Source organism: Gobius niger, assembly GCF_951799975.1.
Source record: "Gobius niger genome assembly, chromosome: 7".
Classification (NCBI taxonomy): Eukaryota; Metazoa; Chordata; class Actinopteri; order Gobiiformes; family Gobiidae; genus Gobius; species Gobius niger.
In genome coordinates, this window is record NC_136858.1 from 36,030,454 (window position 1) to 36,038,701 (window position 8,248).

At 45.5% G+C, this 8,248-nt stretch overlaps 1 protein-coding gene across 1 annotated transcript in view; it reads right to left on the reverse strand.

Moving 5' to 3' along the window:
• The window catches only part of cpeb3 (cytoplasmic polyadenylation element binding protein 3), an 82,581-nt gene extending 81,668 nt beyond the window's left edge, over positions 1–913 (reverse strand). The window contains exon 1 of the mRNA XM_079560582.1: positions 733–913. The gene's annotated coding sequence lies outside the window, so the exon portion shown is untranslated. The remainder of the gene's footprint in view (positions 1–732) is intronic.
• Between the last annotated feature and the right edge of the window lie 7,335 nt (positions 914–8,248).

Sequence of the window (8,248 nt, forward strand, 5' to 3'; positions counted from 1 at the left end):
GATCCTCTCGGTTCAGGTGGAAGTTAAGAGGTTAACAGCCCGGTTGCGCACACTGGCAGACAATGCCCTAGATCCGCATTGAGTCACACCGCTGGAAACGAAACAAACTGTTCCTGGACTAAAAAAAAAAAAAAAAAAACGCCGCTCACCTTCACGTTGTTATCAGGAAAAGGCTAAAAAATAATTCTAAAATGATATTGCGTGCAGCGTGTACGTTCAGTTCATGGCCTGGCTTTTTATTGCAACGTCCACAATACATCTTGGCACGCTGTCATCACTACCATCTCCAAATATAGCCGGTGAAATGGGCTGTAATTCTGTAGATTAATGAGCGTTTGGACCAGAACTGACTCAGTAAATACTCCTGCACACACTCCTATAATCTGAACTAATGGCACTGGCACAACTTCACAGCTCTCGCTCGTACATGACTGTAGCTGCATTGCACACCGCGCACCCCAACCGCCTCTTTAATCCCGTGTTTTCTCCTCCAAAGCGCTTCTTCCAAGGTCACCAAAACCGGCGCACCGAAGCCGGCACCGCGCGCCCCCCAGCCCGGCTGCCCTCTCGCCTTTTCACCCGCTCAGATCCGAGGCATCCGATACATGTCACGGAGCTGTCTTTGCCCCCCCGTTATAATAATCCATATGCCCCCCCCCCCCCCCCTTTCAAACAGACGACACACGCATGCACCGCGCAGTGGCCGCCCCTCCTTTAAGTTGAGGACATTACCTTTATCCTTCACCGTTTTAGGGGAGTCTGTAAAGGAGAAGAATAAAAAAAAAAGACAGTCAGTTTGCCACGACTGGGCTGATATGACAAACGAGCTGCCCCTGTGCCGAGAGTCAGCAGTTGCCTCAACAGCTGATTGCGGCGCATGGATGATGCCGAGGAGGATGCTGGGAGATGTAGTTTGCTCAGAGAGAGATAGAACTGAAGCGTTTTTGCTGCAATGTGTTTTATGTGCAGATGTTAAGCGGCTCGTGGTGTAAAAATGCAGCGACAAAAATGACAAAAATGTGACAAAAAATGACAAAAAATTGATAAAAATTTGACCAAAAAAATTACAAAAATGTGACGAAAAAATTACAAAATTGTGACAAAAAAATGACAGAAATGTGACAAAATGTGACAAAAATGTGACCAAAAAGGACAAAAATGTGACAAAAATGACAAATATTTGATAAAAATGTGACCAAAAAAATTACAAAAATGTGACAAAAAATTACAAAAAAAGACAAAAATGTGACCAAAAATTTACAAAAAAATTACAAAAATGTGACAAAAAAATAACAAAAAATATGACAAAAATGTGACAAAAAAGGACAAAAATATGACAAAAAAATGACAAAAAATTTGACAAAAAACATGAAGAAGAAAAAAGACAAAAAAATGACAAAAATGTGATAAAAAAATGGACAAAAAATGACCAAAAAAAGGACAAAAAAGTTACAAAAATGAGTTGAATACCCAACAAAAAAATGGTGGGAAAAAAATCTGATAACGTAAGGAAAAAGATCCTCTCGGTTCAGGCGGGAGTTAAGAGGTTAAATCGTTTCTGTAATAAGAGATTACATTTAAGACCCGTGGGTGGAGGTCTCGTGGTGCAGGTCTTGCCCAGAGGTTTATGACTTTTCAAAAATTGTGGGTTTATGTAGCCTATGTCATAATTCAAAAATAGTAATGATGCATAACATATAAGACACCTCCCACCAACTGCACGGGACTATAGAGGAGCTATTATGTCATTCCCTCATTAAAAACATGGCTGAAGTGTTGCCTTGGCACATTCACGTATTTCTGAGTAATCTGTAAAAACTCTGATGGCGGCCATTTTAGGGATAGGTTTGCCTGAGTCCTCCTAGGAACGCCCCCACCTCCTGGAGACGCCTCCGAGCTTTCGTCACCAGCCGAGTAACCAACCACTGCTCCTCAGCAGAACCCCCTCCCCACTGATGCCACTGCCTACTGCTACTGCTACTGCTGCTACTGCTACTGCTGCTACTGCTACTACTACTACTGCTACTGCTACTACTGCTACTGCTACTGCTGCTACTGCTACTGCTGCTACTGCTACTACTACTACTGCTACTGCTACTACTGCTACTGCTACTACTACTACTACTACTGCTACTACTGCTACTACTACTGCTACTGCTACTGCTACTGCTGCTACTGCTACTGCTGCTACTGCTACTACTACTACTGCTACTGCTACTACTGCTACTGCTACTACTGCTACTACTACTGCTACTACTGCTACTGCTACTACTGCTACTGCTACTACTACTACTACTACTGCTACTACTGCTACTACTACTGCTACTGCTACTACTGCTACTGCTACTATTGCTACTGCTACTGCTACTACTGCTACTGCTGCTACTGCTACTGTAACGTGGATGACTCTGCGTTGTGTTATTTAGTAACGGTCAGGAGACGGGGTTGTTTCACAAGGGTTCTTTATCTGTGCAACAGACAAAAACGGCTGGTCAGCCTTGAACCTGGAACACGAACACTCATAGCAGCTCGGCTGCGCATTGACAGAATGGTTAAAATAAATACAATAAATGTAAAAATAAATAAATGTACCTGTGCAACAGACAAAAACGGCTGGTCAGCCTTGAACCTGGAACACGAACACTCATAGCAGCTAGTGGGGGGGTACACGTTATAAACCGTTAGTGGTGGTTTAACAAATAATCAAATAAAAATGTAGAAATTATATAACTAAAACATGTCCTTAATAATTCTACTATCATATGACATTCATACAAATGATAATTAAATGTAGAAATAAAACTTAAACAGACACCCCAACAACCGTGACCTTACCTCGGCTGCGCATTGACAGAATGGTGCCGAGCTCACGTCGCCCCCACTATTTATAGAGTTTGCCGCCACTAGAGGGCGCTGCCCCACGATTAACACCAGTATCAAGTGGAATACAATAATTTTACTGTTACATTCCCCTCTGCTGAATTCCACTTGACCCATAACAAAAAAAAACAAAATAGACCAGCACTGCACAGGGTACAAAAAAAAATACAGCGTGTAAAATCCATACTTATGTGTACAGGGAACATATAAAGCACTCTAGTTCCCAACCGTACTAGCGAGGTTATGTCGAGCACCTGACACAGCTACAAAACCCAGCAAAATAACTATCCCCGAGGGATCAGTGTGAGACCGGAATGGCCAAAACCCATCTACACACATAGGGTAAATAGAATATGCCCACTTACATATTCTGTAAAATGTAACTGCAGGTACACCTCAAAGTACATAAAACAAAAATCACGCTTGTACAACAAACAGTACAAACTCAAAATGGCAACATCACCAAAATGTTGCAAAACTCTCCCCAAAAAAATGGGTACTGAAAACTACTAAAGTCCCGAAAAAAATTACAGGACTGAAACAGATTTTTGGTGCATCATCTGAATAAGTCGAGTCACTGGTCTCAGTAAACGTCCAGCTCTAGATCTATGGTCAGTTACTGCGTTAGCTGAAGTCACAGTGGGGACGATAGGCATGTCAGAGTCAGGGGTCACAGTAGTCTCTGGGTCAGGGTGTGGGACAGGGGTTTGTGCGAGGCTAGAGTCCACAGAACCACTCTCTGGCTCATTCAAAGGGACATTGTCCGGGACAGCATCCTCCACATTTGTCACACTGCCCGTATTTGATGGCAACTCCGACACCCATGCTCTGGTTCTAAACTCTGCCGATTCTGAGGATGCATCAGTGACTGTAGACCTACTGAGGTCCACTGAACTCGATACGGGGGACAATATTTGTTCCTCTTGGCTATTTAGTTCGGTTTCAGGTAAGGGCAAAAAGTTCACTGGCATTATCAGATTGCGATGTACGACTTTAATCTGTCCATTTGTCGGGTTTTGAATCTTAAATGTGTGGCTCTCATCATTTTTCTCCACCACCACATAGATTTTATTCTCCCAGCGATCAGCAAGCTTTCTTTTGCCACGTTCACCTTTGTTGGCCAATAACACACGATCATCCACCTCAACAGGAGCACCGCGCACTTTCTTATTGTACAGTTCAGTGTGGCGCTGAAGTTGTTTTGTTGCTGTCGACTGTGCTACTGCCATAGCCTCTCTCATGTTTTGACGCAAGGATTCAACATAGCGGTCATAGTCCACAACCTCCGGATCATTGAGCACAGAGCCAAACATAACGTCCACTGGAAGGCGCGGAACTCTCCCAAACATGAGCAGGAATGGGGCATAGCCTGTTGTCTCGTGTATAGTACAGTTGTATGCAAACGTCAGTGATTTTAGAGCTTGGGGCCAACGATGTTTTGCTCTTGGTGGAAGTGCTCGAATCATGTTGCCAATAGTACGGTTCATCCTTTCACACGAGCCGTTACCCATTGGGTGATAGGGAGTAGTGTGCGATTTTTGCACGCCTGCAACATGTAGTAATTCCGCTATCAGAGCACTCTCGAAATTGGCTCCCTGATCAGAATGCAAACGTTTTGGAAATCCATAGACACTGAAGTAGTTGTTCCACAGCTGATGGGCGACTGCTTTGGCTGACTGGTTAGGACACAAGAAGGCGTGCGCCATTTTAGTGAAATGGTCTGTTGCAACAAGCACATCAAGGGACCTATTAGCAGAATCTTCAGCTGTCCAGAAATCAATACTGACAAGTTCAAGAGGCTCAGAGGTTCTAATATTTTCTAAAGGCGCTCTGGCTTCAGGCTCAGGGGTTTTGCTTACTACACAGCGCCTGCAGTGTTTAACATAGTCCATAACATCCCGAGAGAGCCCTAGCCAGTGAAACCTCTGTCTTGTTAAGTACAAAGTCCTTTGCTGCCCCTGGTGGCCAGCCTCATCATGAACACCTTTTAGCACTTTGTGGCGTAATGAGAGGGGGACAACAAACAGGTATGTTTTTCTTTTATTGACTGGATCCTTTGTCACACGGTAGAGTACTCCATCTCTCATAGTTAGTTTCTCCCAGTCCCGCAATATTTTGTTTGCACCAGCAGATTCCTTTGCACGTTCCCTCCTTGATGGTCTCCTTCCTCTTTCCACATAGAAAATGACTTTGCTCAGATCTGTATCATTTCTCTGTTTGTCCTTTAATTCATTGTGGGAGAGAACCTCAGAGTCAATTTGTGGGGGCAACAGGACTGACTGCGTGAACTGGGGCAGGAGCAACGCGTGTGGGCACAAGTCTGAATCGCGGCTTTTAAGTTCATTAAGCACAGCAGCGACCTCTAGCGATGATAACGAGCCAGACCTAGCAACTGCCACACCTTGAACAACAGGTTGGCCACACTCGGATGTCATGTCAGGTGGGTTAGCAGACCACCGAAAAGCATCTTGAACGCCATTAGCACCGACAGCAGCAGCCTCAGCAAGTAACTCATTATACGGTACCCTTGTTAAACGGTGGGATGCACTGGACTGTACGAACGGCTCTCTGCTTAAGGCGTCAGCTACTACATTTCGGGGACCAGGGATGTATTTTATATCGAACTGGAAAGGCGCAAGTTTAGCAATCCACCGCTGCTCACACGCATCTAGACGAGCTTTGGACAAAATGTATGTCAATGGATTATTGTCCGTCCACACGGTAAACTTATGACCTCTCAGCCAGTGGTGGAATTTATCGCACACTGCCCACTCTAATCTGTGCGCAGGATACTTTGACTGGGCGTAAGTGAGGGATTTACTTGCGAATGCGATTGGCCTTGCTGTTGTGCCACCAGGAGGAACTTGCGACAAGACAGCACCTAAACCATCTGTGGAGGCGTCAACTGAGAGCAAAAAGTGGTCGTTAAAGTTTGGATGTGCCAGAACGACTTGGTCTAATAAGGCCTGTTTCAGTTTGTGAAAAGCCAGCTTACATTCATCAGTCCAGTCGTCAGTTTTTAACTTTTTACGAGTCTGGTGGCGTTTTCTACCAGCTCCACGTGGACCTTTGGACCCTGACGTGAGTCGGAACAGCGGCTTGGCTATGGCTGAACAATTCTCAATAAACTGCTGGTAATATACAACCATACCGAGAAAGGAGCGGACTTTACGCTGTGAGGGGACTGAAGTGCCATCCTCCATAAGGTCTGACTCTTTTAAGGAGGTTATGGCAGCAACTTTATCATGGTCAGACTGGATACCATTGGCACTAATGATATGACCAAGGAACTTAACTGAGCGTTGCAGGAAGTTGCATTTCTTTGGTGCGAGTTTGAGGTTGTGGGACTGGAGCCTATCAAACACCATTTGCAAACGTTCGAGGGCCAGATCTTCATTTGGGGCGAACACTAAAACATCATCCAGATAGCATAAAAGACTCATAAAGTTCTGGTCGCCAAAGATGCTCAACATCATCCTCATGAACGTTGCCGGACTATTGCAAAGGCCCTGCGGCATCCTATTGTACTCGTACAATCCGAATGGTGATGAAAAAGCTGTATATTTCTTGTCCTCCTCATGCACTTCCACATTGTAGTATCCTGAGGTCAAGTCCATAGTTGAGAAGAAGGCATTACCACCTAGAGCAGCTAGGGCGTCGGCGGGGTGAGGGAGCGGATGCGCATCCTTTACTGTGCGCGCATTGAGCCAGCGGAAATCATTGCATATTCTCAAGTCTCCTGATCTCTTTGAGACTAGCACGAGGGGTGACGCGAATTCACTGCTGGACTTTCTTATAATCTCACGCTCCTCCATTTCATCCAAGGCCTGTCTTAGTTTTTCATACTGCGTTGGTGGTATGCGCCTGCATGGGAGCCGAAAAGGCTTTTCATCTAGGACTCTGATACGGTGCAGATAACCAGTAGCCTTGCCACAGTCTAGTTTGTCTCTGGAGAAAATTGACTCGTACTCCACAATGAGCTCAGCAAGCTTAGCTTTGTACTCAGGGGAAACTTGACATGACTCAACATCAATGTCTGACAGACCCAGCTCACTTAACTTAGACTGGAGAGAACTAGAGTCAGGACACGCCGACTTAAATTGGGGACAGTCCGGTAAAGTGGAGGTATCTGAAACAAGACTGGGCACATTTGATCTAGCACTTTGAATCTGTACCTGTTGCTGAACAGACTGAGCACCAAACTTCTCCACTGATTCACACAAAGAGACGTCAGCTATCTTAGCATTACGTTTGAGAGTGACATATTTGTGGGACGGGTTTATTACTTTGAGAGGCAGCCAGCCATCAGCTCTTAAAAGTGCAACAGCTCTACCGACTATGACTGTTCTCGGACTGGATTTAGCACTTGTTGGTTCAACAATAACTTCACTACCAGCCAACTGTTTGTCCACGTACTGCAGCTTTGCCCACACTAGGTGCTCTGTCATAGGCTCCAGAGTAACAGCTTTCCTGAGTTTGAGAGTTCCGATCACATCCGAGACATCCTCAGTTTCCACTCCTGCCATTAAACTCAACAGTCTCCGTTCTGCATCACTCCCGCAGGTGAGCACTGAAGGGCATTGGCTCTGGAAATCCCTTTTTAGTCTACTGATCACGTACCGTAACAGGTTACTGCCAACAATCAGATCTTCGCTCTGGCCATTGACAACAAGAGTCGGGACAATTACACTGCAGCCATACATTTCCATTGTGAGATCACACACACCCACAGGTAGAGTTCTGGACCCGCCACATCCAATTAATACAGCGTCCGTTTCACCAAGGGTGGGGTCTATGACACCTTGCTGCAGCAACTGGGGGACTAGACTAGCACTTAGAGTACAGGCCATCGAACCGCTGTCTAGTAAAGCAGAGACTTTTACTTTCCCGCTCAGTGTTACATTCTCATAGAATAGCTGATCATGCTGCTGAAGTCTCTGAACATTTTGAACTACGGGTGTGCGTCCCATTTCTCTTTCTTTGCAAATACTTTGATAGATAAACTCCTCTTCATCACTCACATTAACATTAGGGGAATCATTTTTAGGCCTAACACTTGCCCCTCCCACATGCAGGCCAGCTAGTTTTCCTGCTGCTGCGCTGTGGACTTAACAACACTGGGCTTACTGACAGCATTTGGGCACTCCGCGCGCGTGTGGTCAGGTGCAAAACAGGTGAAGCACAGACGTTCGGACCTGCAGTGATACTGAGTAGTGTGGCCATTATCACTGCACACGGCACAGGGTGCTAGGGGCTTGACTTTGGAGGGCTGGCCGCGTGCATTGTACTTACTGACATATCTGGGCTGCTGTGATTGTTGAGCAAGTACACGTTCGAGCAGGGCAAGTACTCTGTCCAGGCGGTCAGG